Source organism: Panulirus ornatus, chromosome 11 (assembly GCF_036320965.1).
Source record: "Panulirus ornatus isolate Po-2019 chromosome 11, ASM3632096v1, whole genome shotgun sequence".
Classification (NCBI taxonomy): domain Eukaryota; kingdom Metazoa; phylum Arthropoda; class Malacostraca; order Decapoda; family Palinuridae; genus Panulirus; species Panulirus ornatus.
This window is the reverse complement of record NC_092234.1, coordinates 6,948,128-6,965,107: the sequence shown is the minus strand read 5'-3', so window position 1 is coordinate 6,965,107 and position 16,980 is coordinate 6,948,128. Positions and strand designations below refer to the sequence as shown.

At 51.3% G+C, this 16,980-nt stretch overlaps 1 protein-coding gene across 12 annotated transcripts in view; it reads right to left on the bottom strand.

The window, feature by feature from the left end:
- LOC139751258 (WD repeat-containing protein 47) overlaps positions 1–16,980 on the bottom strand; it is a 184,781-nt gene that overhangs the window by 65,478 nt on the left and 102,323 nt on the right. The gene's annotated exons all lie outside the window — the stretch shown is intronic.

Genomic DNA, 16,980 nt, shown 5'->3' with positions numbered 1-16,980 from the left:
AAAATTCCCTTGTCAGTATACCCATTCCAAACTACATGGCGCTCCTGTGCTCCTGCCGGCTGGTGTGCCGGAGGGAGTGGTGGGCCGGCAGATGACTTCTGCTTTACTATCCCGTGTTTTTTTATTAGGATTACAGGATCATTACCATCCTTCAGGAGATAACCTCGTTAAGAGACCAGCAGGTCCTTTGGTCATCTCTCCGTGCCATAATCTCACCCGTCCTCCCTGCTCATAACGGCAGGTGAGGAGGTCGTGTTTACCTCCCCTCCCTTGTATGGCATACGAACACTTACCTCCCCATCTGGGTAGTCACACATGCAAGGCTCGGAACGGTATGAGGAAAATGGAGATAGAGCGAGAGGAAAAAAAGATTTAACAAAAGGAAGAAACGTATGGACTTGCTTGTGTTGGTGGGGATGATTCAGCCGTTCGACTGCAGTGTGTGGAGTTGCTATGTATGGGTATGTGGTGTGTGGTGTGTAAATGTGAAGGGTGGAGAGGTCACCGGGGCTGTAGTGTATACTTACTGCAGTGCATGGTTGAGCAGACTGTGGAGGGGTGGCGCATAGAGGAGCAGTGTGCGTGGAGGGGATGTTGCATAGAGGAGTTGCGTGCGGAGGGGCGGTAAAAAGGAGGAGCTGTGTTTGGAGGCAGAGTACACGGAGAAGCAATACAGGAAGAAGGTCTGGTATGTGGTGGAGCAGAGTGTGGAGGTAGAGAGTGTGGTGGAGGTGTAGAGGGAGGTGTGGAGTGTGGAGGTGCATGGCTTGGGGCTAATGAGGTCAACACCTGCGTCCTGGTTGCTGGAACTGTTAGCGTGCAGCCCAGCTGGGGGCACTTCCTACACTGCCACGGTCTTCATCAGTGCTTCCTCACGCCCACAGCCCATACCCATCAGTGCTTCCTCACGCCGACAGCCCACACCCATCCCCACGTCCTCCTCCTCCCAGCCAACAACCACGCACCTCTAGCCCATACCCACCCAACCACCCTAATCTCACCCTAGCCCACAGCCACAAATACAGCTAACCCTAGCCCACACCCACTTACACCTTACCCCGGCCCACACCCACCTGTGCCTCCCCAACCCACACCCACCTACACCTCACCCAAGCCCACATCCACAACTCATTCCAGCCTTCACTTACAAATCATCTATGTACCCACGTACTACCCACGTCCCTATGCCTTTTCCCACATGTAATCACCTTTGTAACTTATCGTAGGTAATGCTCTTCTCTCTATATGGGTACTACTAGCCCGTCACCTCCAAAGGTATACCTCAATAACCTTAGAATGTGTCTGTGCATGTGATGCCTTTCCCGGGCCACAGCAAGTGGAGAGATGAATGAAGAGACTGAAAAATAAGATAGGCCCAAAGCTACTGCGAGGCTACACCGCTACACCCAAAGGGTCAGGCGGCCTATAGGCCACGCCTACACTTTAGTCCACGTCGTCCACACCAACACCTGGTCCAAGGGCTAAGGCGATAACTCATCACCAGCCCCACACTGCAAGCTACCTGTGCACCATAATCCCCAACACCTCACCCATCATATCGCCCGCCTCTCCACCAACTCTGTATTCTCCTACGTTGCAAGTGAGAGCCTGGGAGGGACCCCGGGTCAGACCTCCACCCACATGCAGCTCAAAGTACCGACCCTTCCAGACCATCCTCAGCCCATCCCTCCATGCCTAGCCGTCTGACCAGCTGTGTACATATGAGAACAACTGGATATTCACATACCGATTCCTTTTATCCATACGCATCTAAAAACAATACAACCTATTATGACGACAAGCGACCAGTGCAGCAGAGGGGTTATCGAAGTCTTGACCACACACACACACACGTCTTCACATGACCAGTTATGGCCGAGAGTGGAAAAGGAGCCGCCTCGTATTGACCAGGAGGCCACCTTCTGTCCCCCACCATTCTTACGCTCTTTACCTGCCACTTATTCACCTGTCCCCGTCCCCGTTTATGTACAGCAGGTACTTAGGACACCTATCAAGATATAATCGCTGGCCTTGAGTAGTCGTAACCTCGTCACATACCGGCAGATATCCTCCGGAGTCTGGCTTTCCCCCCTACCATGTACTCCCCTCCACTGTCCTCCAGCAGATGACCCCGTCACAGGCCATCAGGTCTTCCGCTCTCTGTCCTGTGTGGACCCACGTACTGCTTGCTTCCAGCCCTCCAAGCAATCCCCCCCCCCAAGGGTGCATTTCTCGCCTCCTTCCCCCTGGTGAGGGACGCTGAGCGTGCCCATCCCCCGGCGGCCATGTGATCGAGGATTTCAAGGTAAAGCTTTCAAAGGACTTTTTGAAACTCAAAGTGAAACTTCTAATAAAACTTGAAAATCTATGATGAAGCCTCCAGGCATTTTGAAACTCAGGGTGACCTTTCGTGAAACTTAAGGTGAGCCTTCCAGAGCCCTTCGCGAGGCTCAAGGTGAACATTCTAAGGTCTTCGTGAAACTCAAGGTGAACCTTCCGGAGTCTTCGTGAAACGCAAGGTGATCCTTCTACAGACCTCCTGACTCTCAAGGTGAAACTATGAAACTCCCAGAAAATCTGGGGTGAAAGTTCTAAACTTCTGGAAACTCAAGGTGGCACTTTCAGAAATTTCTTGAAACTCATGGTGAAACTCATGGACTTTATGAAACTCGAAGCAAAACTTCCAAAGACTTTTTTAAACTAAAGGTCAAACTGGAAAGGAAATCAAGGCCAAACTTCTAGAAACGCCTTGAAACTCAAGAACAAAGTCACAGAAACTTCTCAGAATTCAGAGTGAAACTTCCAGGAACATCCTGAAACGCATTCAAAACTGAAATTCCCAAACATCATCATCATCATCTACCCTAGTGACCTCCTGGCATTGTAATCCATGACAATACCTGTCCACGTGTGATTGGTAATACTGGCGCCTCTGGGAAGAGCGAGGTACAATATGTGTGTGAGAGAGAGAGAGAGAGAGAGAGAGAGAGAGACCTGAGGTATCTCACAACCTTATTAAGATCACGCCGCCAATTACTTTACGACTGGGCTCTCTGACCCCAGTTTAATTCATGCAAGGAATCTCAATCCCTCACACCCTCGTAAAAAAAAAGATGAGTCAAGCGACTTCCACGAAGGGTTACAAGTATCAAATCTGGATACAAACCTCATGATCTTTATATGGGAAGAAAGAATGAATAAACATTATATATATATATATATATATATATATATATATATATATATATATATATATATATATATATATATATATATATATATATATATATCTTTTTCTTTTAAACTATCCGCCATTTCCCGCATTAGCGAGGTAGCGTTAAGAACAGAGGACTGGGCCTTTGTGGAATATCCTCACCTGGCCCCCCTCTGTTCCTTCTTTTAGAAAAAAGAAAAAAAAAAAAAAAATATATATATATATATATATATATATATATATATATATATATATATATATATATATATATATATATATACTACAGTCAAAACTGGATCTTGAAGTACTCAATGATCCTGCACACACATGCAAGGATCCAGAGATGAAGGGAGCACAATTCACCCGCCGGGACGAAAAATACATTTCCATACAGCACTGCAGCCATGGGTACAGACACAGCAGTGCAGCCGTGGACACAGACACAGCAGTGCAGCCGTGGACACAGACACAGCAGTGCAGCCGTGGACACAGACACAGCAGTGCAACCATGGGTACAAACACAGCAGTGCAGCCGTGGACACAGACACAGCAGTGCAACCATGGGTACAAACACAGCAGTGCAGCCGTGGACACAGACACAGCAGTGCAGGTGTGTGTGGCACAACGCTGGGTGCAGCTGGGATACCCCGAGCTACGATGCGGTATATTTAAAGAAAACAAGATAACCATGCGTCGTGGTGTGATCATCCGGTGTCAAACACTTGGACAATGACCTACAAAGTGTACCAGACCAGCCAGGGGGTGGGGGGTCTGTGTAGGCCTGAGGGCTGCGGCCTCCAACAGTTTGGTCGACCAACGACCAAATCCAACAACCTCGGCCCAGCCTAGACTGTGGGGGGTGTGCGTGCGTGTGTGTGTGTATGTGTGTGTGCGTGTGTGTGTGTGTGTGTGTGTGTGTGTGTGTGACGACGACCCCAGAAGAAGACCACACCAGGTAAACACCAGATACTGGCGATGATATGCATGATGCAGGGACGTCTGTGCTGTCACGAGTCATGGAGGAAAGAATATGATCTGGGTAATGTTTTCTTCTCCATGACAGCCATCTGTACCTCAAGCCTTACCATCCCCAACACCCTCAACTCTCCCCCTCTGCCTCACCTGCCGTTATCCAGTGCTCTCCTGACACCACCGGGTGCCAGGCGTCATATGCCTCCCTCAAACACCTCGTCCCCTTTCCCGGGGGTCTGTCCACGGGGGTATAAGAGAATATAATCGAGACACACACACGACCAATACCATCTACACACACACACTACAGAACGGCAGGGATGCGTAAAGAAGCCTTCATAGGATCGGTTAATATCTAACGTTATCATACTGCCCATACGTGGCATCCTACAGCAACCAGTCCCACTATCCATAAGGATATCTGCTTCCCTATCCTTCCTATTCCTTCTCTTCAACGGGTTCCTGACGACCCATCCCCCCTCCCCTATCTCCACCACTGACACCTCCCGCGCCACTGCCACCTCCACCCCTCCATCCAGAGCCACGGTTCCGTAGGCAGGTAAAGCTGCAGGTGGAAAACCAAGTAAGGCGGCACCAGTGACTCACTACAACGCTGGGTCGACGCACCACAACATACAACGCCCAGACGCCCACCACCACGCCCGCACACGCATGCGTACGCCCGCCCGCAAACTCCACGCCCACACCTTACCTGGCATGACAGCCACAAAAAGACTGATTAACTGGGGAGGAAGGGCGAAACGCACAGGGAGGGAGATAAAAACGAAAAAAAAAGAGAGAGAGAAAGAGGTGGGGAGAAAAGAAAGGGGTCCTTCCTGATACACTACGTTGGTCACGGAAGCAAATAAGGAGTACGGTCTCACATGACGTGTGTGTGCGAGTGTCACAACATGAGCAATGGTGAGTGGGGTAGGAGGTACTGACGCAGCGGGTTGCAAACGGTGCACTGGGAAGTAACAGCCAGAGGTGAGGTACACCAGCAGAAGGCAAGGGAGGAGTAGAGGATGAGTCGGAAGGTGTGTGTGGGGGGGATACTGCGTTGCAGGGAAAGGGAGATGGAGGTCTTAACGAGAAGGAAAGAAGTGATGGGGAGGAACGCACTCGAGAGGAGAATGTGGGGATGAAGGAAGGGGAAAATATCAAGACAACTCACAGGTTCATATAGGGCGAGACGAGACCGAAACGGCAAAGATGAGGCTATGAAATGAGAGGAGGTGACATAAGAGAGGCACTGTACCACGGCCACACGGACGGGACGGAGGGGAGAACCAAGGATCAAGGACCCTATTAACTGGTAGAGGGAGTCGTGAGAGGACGGGGGAAAAGTGGTCGACAACAAGTGAGTGAGGGCGGAGGTGGGGAATGGAGAGGACTCAGTGGAAATATAAAAGGTAACGAGAGGAGGCAGCACCAGAGGGTGTGTGTTTGTGTGTGTGTGGGAAGGGGCGTCGTGTGGAGGACGGGCGAAAAGGGAGAGAGAGGGGGGGCTGGGAGGAGAAGGGGCAAGGACTTGGGAATGGGCAAGGGGGTGGGGGAGAGCGGATGTAAACAAAGATCAGGTGTGCCGGTCCGTAATTAATTCTACCTACGCTGTCGCTCCGTAACCTCTCTCTCTCTCTCTCTCTCTCTCTCTCTCTCTCTCTCTCTCTCTCTCTCTCTCTCTCTCTCTCTCTCTCTCGCACACCTGGAGTGGCTCATCCTCCACCTCTTTATGAGCCAGAAATCCACAGCCTTCCGCTTCATGAAATACCCCCAGGCATCGCCTCCCCTCTCCAACCATCCCTTAACCTATCGGCCGTGCTGCTCCTGCCGTCTGCCACTGCTTCCACGAGCTGTCTCTACGTGTGTCCCAACCACCACGAGACTTGGGACCTATGGCCCCCGTCTGGATGCTGCTTTCCATAGTTTCTGTGTGGCGACCGACCACACGAGGAATGACCATCATAATATCTCCTTTTCCTCAAGCGACGAAGGAGTGGAATTCTCTTCCCTCTTTCGTCTTTCCCACGTCCTAAAAAAAAAGTCCTGCTTTTTAAGTATCAGGTCTTTAGACATCTGAGGAGCTCTGATCAATTTCTAAAATCTTCCTCTTTCATCCTATTTCCTTCCATTCACCAGCGATGGCCATGACTGGGGCATAATATAATTTGCTTTCTCTTCCTTTTTGGCTGTAAAGTTCAAGTTTTTTTTTCAACCTCTCGTGATGTTTCACAAGTTCTATTCCCTCCATTTCGCTCATGAAACACCTCCGCATTCCCTCCAGAACTTTGTGAGTGACCACATCACACAGCACTTTTTCATATCTCTCAAGTAGCGAAAGTTCTCATTATCATACCGCTCATTACGTGGCCTAGCATTGCTCCCTTCTCAATACGTTCTTTGAATGCTAGTTCCTCATTTAAACAGGACTCCTCGATCTTTGACGTTCGTTTCGCTTTCGATAGATTTTCTCTTTTGGAAGGGCTTTTAAACAAGTTTTACTGAACTGTCACATCATCTCATTGACTTCAAATCTATCTGCGATGAATTTCAATAAGTTCCCATCGGCCTCTTTGGACACTGACTGCTTTGTAAGCCTTTTTTTGCATTTCTCGTTTTTATCAGCCAATCCTATCATTTTGCTGAGAGAGAGAGAGAGAGAGAGAGAGAGAGAGAGAGAGAGAGAGAGAGAGAGAGAGAGAGAGAGAGAGAGAGAGAAGGACAGACAGACAGACAGACGGCGAGAAATCATGGCAGAGAAATGGTGTTGGTTAAAGCTGAGAAGCGACAGAAGCGACAGAAGGTCGCGTCCTCACCTTCTGGCGGGGGGGTATGTATGCACCACCCTTCACATGGGAGGAAGGGAACCTTGACCTGTCCACCAGGTATTCTGCTGACACCATTCCATACTGGTGTGTAAAACACCACCGAGTCCCCTCCACTGTGAACAGTGGAGTGTGTGTACCCAGCTGTCTCAGGGAACGCTGCTTGACCATGACTTGGTCCGCAATTAATGGTACACACATGACTAGCGAAACACACATGACTGGTCGGACACACAAACACACATGCGACAGCTGGTACACACATTACTGCTGGAAAAACACACGTGATACACATACGAGGGATGACAACACACATGGCTGGTGGAACACACACGACAGGTGTAAAAATACACGCGACCAACAGCTACAAGTACTGGTCGTCTCACTCATAACAAAGTACTGTCCATGTACAGTGCAGAAACATCACATGTAAGACTGGAGTCAGTCACAGCGTCCGGGCCCTCAAGAATTCTCTCTCTCTCTCTCTCTCTCTCTCTCTCTCTCTCTCTCTCTCTCTCTCTCTCTCTCTCTCTCTCTCTCTCCTTATGGCCACCAGCCCCTAGGGAGGGGATGGTGGTGGCTGCTTTGAGATTTTGACGGCTGACCTAAAGTAATGTTACCTTCATACACACCCAAGGGTCGTATCACCGTGGTCCAGGGTCACACCGTCGTAACCTAAGGCTGTTCAATGTCGTGTTCCGTGTCGTGTTTCGAGGGCCTTACGTACCGCCGCGTCGTGCCACCGACTTCAAGAGTCGTAGGCCATACCACTCCAAGGAGGGGGGGGTTTTAATCCTCTTGGGCGTCACCACGTAGAGGGCGAGCCATCATACCAAAAATGTATTTAATCCTAAGGGGCCTCTACCTCAACTCTGTCTTACCGGAACAAAAACTAGGCATGCCAAAACAAAGGTTTCGGTCCCAGCTATTCATTAGGTCACAGAATAAAGGCGAGAAATCTACGTTATTTACGACCCGGGTGAACGCCACCAAGACATCATGCCATATTCAGAGGGAACTTGAGACTCCTCCTGCAGGAGAGGAGAGCCAGGTGCCAGATCTCCCAACCACCACCTGGTGGAATCCCAGCGACCCGGCACGCCAACGCGAACCATGTAACGCAGCGCCCGCTGACTCACTCCGGCCCCACCCGTTCACAAGCCCCCGGCCCTGACCACGGCCAAGCTTGTCATATTGTCTACTCCCCCTTCCCTACCCCTCCCACCACGCCATAATGGACGACTCTCTCTCTCTCTCTCTCTCTCTCTCTCTCTCTCTCTCTCTCTCTCTCTCTCTCTCTCTCTCTCTCTCTCTCTCTCTCAACACCTGACACACCGGAAGCAAACTACCCTACCACACCTGCCACACCGGACGATCGTCCTACCACACCCGATGGCCAGCTCCCCAATACACTGAGGTTAAAAGCCCTGCGTAATGTCAGTGAATCAAAATAATAATAACCAGCGCAGAGGAAAGTGCCAGTACATGATACACAGGACGAATCAGCGCAGAGGAAAGTGCCAGTAGATGATACACAAGACGAATTTGTGAATGAATAATCCAAGACAATTCTTACCACACTGATCTACGAGCTCCATCAATCATCTATCTCTTCGTCTATCATCAGCAGCCTCGAAGGGACCCAGTGGTCTGCTGCAGTAGGAATGCCTTTGTATATCCTGCATGTGTCCTCGGTGGACAGACAGCGGCACCTCGTTGGCCAGGCCAGGTCAGGCCATGGGGACGACCTGTGAGGTGACCTGTGCCTTCAAGTGCTCTGGCTGGCATAGAGCGACACCTTTCCTATCCAGGGCAGGTCAGGGAAAGTTGACCTAGGCGGGCATACAGCAGCACCTTACTGGCCCTGGCAGGTCAGGGGGGACGACCTGTGAGGTGACCGGCACTGTAAATGACTTGGGCGGGCGACTTGGGCGTCTTGCTGTCCAGGGAAGAAGGGTCAGGAGGGACTGTGAGTGACCCTGACGGACATATAAGAACATCTTCCCCTGGCCTGGGCAGGTCAAGAGGACATGCGAAGTGTCCTGGATAGATAATAACAAGGGTCGCAGGAGAAACCTCCACCAGTGTCTTAAGAAGGATTTCTGGGTCAGAACGCAACCTCCTTCTTCCTTCTTCTTCTCGAACACCAAGTCTTCTGTTGCTGTCTATCCAACCCTCTTAATTCTCTCTCTCTCTCTCTCTCTCTCTCTCTCTCTCTCTCTCTCTCTCTCTCTCTCTCTCTCTCTCTCTCTCTCTCTCCACATTTTAGAGCCGTGACAAAACCCTTGCCACGGTTCAGGGACCTTACACTGGGGACTACATCCCCCGGCCTGGACACAGCCCAGCGAAGACTCAAACTGGGACCCCATATAACACTAACCTCTGTCTTAAAACAACACAGGTGTAACAGGTGCAGGAAATAGCCTGAACCCCTGTCATTAGGTAATTACGATCACCTCTCATCATCATGATAACAATAATAATGACAGAGGATTATACATAAAAGACGGTCCTAACTGAAGATGAACACGAAGGTGCCACAATAAAACTACATCTATAAGAACTCTTCAGTAACCAAACCGATAGCAGCTGCTCCTGAAACTCCGTATGGAGGATCTAAATAATACTTGTAGTTTAAATGCTTCCACTTTATACAGAACCCATGTATAAAGTGTTTACCACGCGTTGAATTCCGTTTGCAGTACTGCTGCCTCTACATCACATATTAGCTATCACAGCGGCTTTCCTAAATATGGTTTTACCAAAACCTGGCGGATTCAGTTCTACGTTCCAATATAACCCAATCGCATAATTACCTAACGTGCTCCATGTCCCCTTAAAGAGCAGGGTTGGGACGTATAGAAAACGGCCTCATATATGACTGACAGTCATAGACGAACGAGTCCAAAACTATTTTCATTTACGTTAATCAAGAAAAATATTTGCTCCAGTCTTAAATTACCACACCTCCAGTGTTCTCCCCTTAGTAACACCCATCACCACATAATGAATTCACCTTAAATGCTGCAACGACCACATTCACTTGAACCTCAGAACTCGTAATGGGCGTCGCTCTCCACCAGTAATAACCATTAGCCTTTTTCGGTTGTGCTGCAAACTCGTGTGAACAGAGAGGAAGTAGGAGGAAAGGAAGTGTGTGTGTGTGTGTGTGTGTGTGTGTGTGTGTGTGTGTGTGTGGAGTAGTAATATCATAGAGGCAAGTGTGAGTATGGCACCAACTGTTGTTCTATGGACGGTAGAGAAGGGTCAGGTAGGATCCACCCTAGCGGTCTGCCCTGGGGTCAGGGGATATGTCGGTGGTATTGCCCGCTGTGTGCTTGTCGGCCCAGGACACCTCTGCCCCCTGGGAATGTACCTGCCAACCTCCTATCTCGCTGTCTCCCTCATCGCCCACTCTGCTCTTGCTCCCTCCTCCTCCTCCTCCTCCTCCTCCTCCTCCTTCTGCTTCTCCCACACACACACACACACACACACACACACACAGCCTCCATCAAGCTCACCAATTCTTAGATGTGGTGGGGGTGGGGAACGTGATATTCGTGCACGCTGTGTATACACCATAGGGAGGAACTTAGGGAGACTAACAAATGTGTGTGTGTGTGAGAGAGAGAGAGAGAGAGAGAGAGAGAGAGAGAGAGAGAGAGAGAGAGAGAGAGAGAGAGAGAGAGAGTGTTCAGGCCCCCGGGGGAGGAAAGACCAATATGGTGCGGCGCCAGCAGGGGGAGGCATCAGCCCTTGAGGTCACACAACCAAACTGGTCACACACACACACACACACACATCAAGAGGCGATTGCCACACTGACACACGTCACCAGTCAATGACTCGCTGTCTGACAGGATCCTCCCTGCCCCACGCCACAGCCAATCACCGGCCATAAAAAAAAAAAAAACACACGACTCATGCATCCAATCAACTTAAATATGATCAAGCGAATGTTTCTTTACGGGAGAGCATTGTGCTGTTGAAATGGCTTTGTTGCTGGGGTCTAATATTATCTCTTGAAAATACAATTCTAAGAACTGAAACTAAACTTCAGACAATACAATGAGCCAGAGGTCTGCTTTGAATTCCACGCATTCCGAACCGGTGGAAACAATCACCTCGTCTCTCAAAGACTGCAACACACCTGAACCTTTGGGTCCCACAGTGATCGTGGCGGATTGGCACCTCTGACCTCGACAACACGACCCTCGAGCACGACGACGACACGACCCCCCGGTGACCTGGCCCTTGACGTAACCCTTCAGGGCTTAGACTCATATAAATACAACACCCAGGATAAGTGAAAGGAACATACGACTGACTGAAACTTGAGGAAGTGAGGAAGCTGAGTGTGGTGATGAGGAAGTGAGGAAGCTGAGTGTGGTGATGAGGAAGTGAGGAAGCTGAGTGTGGTGATGAGGAAGTGAGGAAGCTGAGTGTGGTGATGAAGAAGTGAGGAAGCTGAGTGTGGTGATGAGGAAGTGAGGAAGCTGAGTGTGGCGGCAACGCTGGTGGCACTTTTGGTGGCACTCTTGGTGGTAGTGATTACCAGCATCCGCATTCCTCACCACACAGGCCTGGCCTCACCTGGGACTGGCAGGAGGGAGGGTGGGTGGGTAAGGTTGGTGGACAAAGGAGGATGGGAGGAGGAGGGAGACGCGAACCCCGGGTTGAGGGAGGGGAGTGGGGGGGGGAGGTGGAGTCAGGGAGAGATAGTGTGGGGGTGAGGGATGGTTGAGAGGGGTGGCAGGCGATTAGTATGATGAAGGGAGTACGGGCTACGTGCCTGTGAGCTGGGGGTTGCGAGCGGCGTATAAAGTAAGGAGGGTCTGGATGAGGCACAAGTGCAGGAGGGAAGTCTCTTACGGGCGTACGTACCGAGGGGGGAAGATGGGAATGTTATGGGTCCAGTGGGGCCCAGGAGGGGAGGTCAGGGACGAGGCTGTGTGGAGGGAGTGCAGGTGGGGTGAACAGACGACGCAGCAGGAGGCAGAAACCCGACTCAGGGGTACAGATGGATGTCATCTTTCCCAGGAAGGGTCGGAGGTTCAATGTGGGAGGGAAGGGAAGGTTCACACCTCCCGGGGTACGGTGGGTTACACTGGAAGTGGCTGGGTTCCCCTGACTGGAAGTGGAGGTACGTGGCAGTAAGTGTTGGGGTGAGGGAAGGTCTCATGTGTGGTAGCGGGTGTGGAGTGAGGGAGTCTCGTGTAGCAGCAAGTGTGGGATGAAGGGGGGTCTCGTGTGTGGCAGCAGGTGTGGGGTGAATGGGGGTCTCGTGTAGCAGCAAGTGTGGGGTGAGGGGGGGGTCTCATGCGTGGCAGCAGGTGTGGGGTGAGGAGGGGTGTGGTCTCACGTGAGGCAGCAGGGGTGGGGTGAGGACCACAAGTGTCGAGGCAGGTGTAGGGGGTCAAGGCCGGATGAGTAAGAGGCGTTACATGGCACAGTAAAAGTAGGACTGAGGAACAGAGAGGGAACACCTGCACCACACACGAGCGAGTACGGATGGACATGTACGAATCCATTGTGTGAGGGGAAGGTCTAGCACCCGCGGACCCCTTCATCTACTCAGAGAAACGACGTTACAGATAGACAGATGGATAGAGGGACACTGACAGATACAGAAAGCCGAGAGGCTGATAACACAGTGTGGCCATGGCCTCGACCTCCGGCCCAATCAAAGGGACTTCAGACACTAACACGACTGTGGACTTAAGGGACAGGAGACAGAAGACGGGTATGTGGTTAACCTATAACACACACACACACACACACACACACACACGCGAGATAAGAAGGTACCCATTAACCCTGGTGGGATACGAGACTTTATCTCGGTTGCACAACTCTTTCACGGGGGTCAGCGCGGCGGTACTGGAAGAACTTGCGAGCCCCGGCCGCCCCAGGAGCAGCAGCAGCTGTGGGGAGGGCGGCGCCCCGATGACCAGGGCGATACCGAGTGTCGCTCCGTGTCGTACATGTTCCACTTGGTCTGTATCTCAACAGGAATTAACCGAGACGAGAGGGGGGAAGTGGCGGAACATATGGCAAGCGACAGGTATGGCAGACGGAAGGTATAATATTCTTGCAGTCCTCCCACACGCCATAGAAAGACTCCCCCCCTCCAACCCACCACCACAGATAAATCTCTCGGCGACAAATTGCCTACCGATTCTGCTACACGACCCGGGTCATTGACGAATTCAGGGTTCTCAATACACCAGAAAGAATCCTGTAAAAAAAACCCTCATTGTTCCCACAGCCTGCCTGTCCTTATTGGCTGGACTTACATCTATCCACTGACGCTAAACTCCGAGGAACCTGCAGCCATGATAATGATAGACCACTCGTGAGAAAAAAGGGACCCTCACTAGTTCCTCCTGTGTTGAGGAAACTCCGTCACTCAGTCTGTACCGCATTTCTTATCCCAATTGAGGAAACTCCGTTACTCAGTCTGTACCGCATTTCTTATCCCAAGACCCATTTCTCCCGTGTCACAAAACCCTCCTCCGTCCCTCTGATAACCTTGGACACTTCCACCACTACAACACACATCAGCATCACGATTTTCAATTTGCATAAATTTCTGTTCGTAAATTATGCATGCCAAGCGATGCATCACAACACGAATTCTGAAGGATTACGCGAACAGCATAATCACAACTTCTTATCAGACAGTAACGTAGTACATTAGATAAATGAATGAATAAACAGCTACGTGAGATCATTAAATGGTGAAGCTAAATAACACATGGCAGTCCGCCGAAAGGAATGAATGAAAGACTACGTGGCGCTAGCAACGGTGAAGCAATCTATTGGCATTCGCGGGTTAGAATGAAGAACCTATCGGTGGGCTGGTCATGTACGGACGTACAGCCACAGGTGAGGCTCTCACAGATGCTGGAGGAATGCGTCGACGGCAGGAGAGAGACGAGCCATTTCTACTTGCGTCTGTCGTCATCAACATAACGTCATAACCACACACTAACCAAAGCCACGGGGCCAGCTTCAGGCATGGGGGTCAGCCAGGGAAGGCTGGACACACCGACACGACCCTTGAGCAAGGCTGGAACGACCCTTGGGGTATGATGTCCCGGCCTTTGACTTAATCTTTAAGGTTTAAGCGACAGGCCAAGCCATCATACCCAAGGTTCGTGCCGTCGTGCTCAAGGGTTGTGTATACCATCGTGTCTAATGTTATGTATGGCCAAGACAAAGGAGTCATCATGGGCGACATCCAAACAAGGTGCCCGGGACCCAGGCCTGGGAACGGCACATTCAGCAAAGAAACCAACCCGCCACAGAGCAACATATTCAGTCAAGAACCCACAGGAATCCTTCGACCATTAAGTCATAGATCCATGGCATCAGAGACAGTAGCGCCAGATAGCCACACAGGGAAGAATGTATAAACTTGCCAGGGAGATAGTGAATCAGCACGACTCATAAATCATCCAGGGAAGAAGGGAGTCAACGAGGGGAGGTTAAGAGAGGACCCATGAGGAAGGGAGGGGGCACAGGAAGCAAAGGATGGAGGAAGGGGCGAGGAGAGGCCCTTGGCGGCACATTAATTAATTACGCAGGTGGAGGTGAAGGTCAGTGGGAGGTGAGGACGTGAACAGCGCCACCCGACACACGCCCTAGAGGAGCGAGCCACCAGTGAGGGACGTCCACAAGGCTAGGGAAAAGGGGAGTAAATTAGCGGATAGGGAGGCCCTCCGCATCCCCTGCCGTTTCTCACATCCCTCGCCTATTACCATCATTGACTCTGAGCAGTCCTCACGTCTAGCATCTCTTTCCTCCCCCTCCCACTGCTTGTCCCCTACCATCCCATAGGCACCTGCTTTCGCACCCATTTCATCCCTCCTTCCTACCGTTTATCATCTAGCCACTCCTAACCCTTATCCAAATAACACACCACACTCTCCCTGTCTCTTCCCCTACACAAACGCAATCCACGCTCTATCACACTTTCCTATCACGATCTACCGCCTTGTCCCATCCCCATATCTCTAGGACATCCCTCTAGGATTCCCTCCCCTCTCCAGTAAACATACCTGTAGGACCCCTCGCCACCAGCCATACAAGAAGGTATCCCCGGGTCCTGCAGGAGTCCCCTGCCATCATCTGAGCCGCGCGACCCGCCCGCCTCATCACACACCATGTACGTCAATGGTCCGCCGCCGGTCCTGCCCTACAAAGATCCCCCGCGACCCTCTTGGTAATAACCCACTCCGCCTGTCAATTAAATGTCCAGATTATGTTCCTGGAGACTCCACCGCCCTGGTTTTTATACCGCCAGGTGATGGAGGCTGCCGGGAGGCCCCATGGACGGCTGAGAAAGAAGAACGTACGAGGAGGACCAAATTATAAGGAAGACGATGAGGGCTGTGTTGTGAGGAGGAGGAGGAGGAGGAGGAGAGAGATTGGACTGAACTCTCCTCCATGAGAGAGGCACAAGACGGAATCAGCCCTCTACGTGAGGGACACTGATGAGAGGCGGTCCTCCACTTGACACCCAAGTCCTGACTACGCCGCGGCCCCTACGGTAGCTCCACCCAACATCCAGCACTGGCGAAGACCATGCCGCTCCACCGTCGCATGTCGCATGGCGCTCCTCCAACCTCTCTCTGTCCTGCAAGGTTCCCCTCCGTCGTCATCTGATGCTGCACGGCGGCCGTCCCAACTCGTCCCACGTCACTATGATACTAGTCTGATACCGCGCGGTGGTCGTTCGCACCGTCTCCATCTCTTGTCCTAACAATGACATAACTATCGGGGCTGTTAATCAGCCCACACTGGGGCGCAACTCGTTCCATGTCCTATCCTGAAATGGGAGGCTTAAGCCCTCATGTAAACACCTTGACGGGGGCCAATCACTTATCAAAAAAGACCCTCCTGCTTCCCTGACAAAAGGCATTGACGAAAAAAAAAAAAATATGATGCCTGTAAAAACAGCTAATCAACGGGATTGTATTGGCAGGAAACCAGAGCCGTCCCATGTCAGGACCTCAGGGCAACTGGCTGCGCCAAACCTTCGACATAATCACAGTCGTCAAGGGGGACGAGTTGGCAAACAGTGATGCCCGGAGGGGCTGGAACGATTCTAGGACAAACGTCATTCATAACAGGAAATATAAAACGAAGTGTGTTTAATGAAAGGAAGTGAGTGTGCCTCGGGGCTTGGTCGTGAGGCGTGTCGGGAACAGGGTATGCCTTGGAGGCAACACTGCAAGGACGTATCATAACCTTCGGTAGGCATGCGTGTTGGGAAGGGGGGTGTGTGATAAGCGCCCTTCGCATGCGTAAAGTGCTGGCGACCGTGCAAACATCGCTGGCGACTTACGGGTCAGCTGAGAATTCTACTCATGAGGTACGTTTGGACGGACGCGAGCCAAGTGCCCTTTATCGAACTCCCTCAGAAAATCATAGAACAAGCTTCTCGTGTCCCTAGCCAAGTTTGCCACTACAATACGATACTAGATACTAAACGGGCGCTGGAAGTATATCTAAAGTAAACTGCAGAAGCGGCGAGCATTAGGAAGTTAAAGGGTAAAAGATGGGCGATGCCCCAGGTGTTCCTCAAACGACCAAACCGGGTCAGTGAGCACCAAGGCCAGCTCCCCACGACCTAACCCCCCGGCGACAAAACAGTGGACGGCGGCGAGGCGGTGGCCGCCTGGCTGACCTAGAAGTACCTATACCGAGGGCAGAGCAATCACACCTTACTGGTGCGACCTGGACGGGACGGCACGGCACGGCACGGCACGGCAGTAACCCTACCCACCCACACACACACACATGAATACACCTCTTCAGGAGACTTTAGCGTTTTCGACAACGCGACACATCCCTTGCAGCTGTTTACACTACGGTATGTAAATACAACACATCGTGATAAAAACGACACAGGAGTCTTTTGCAGTGCGCTGGTGTCGCAAGGTTATCAGGAGTGTACTAATA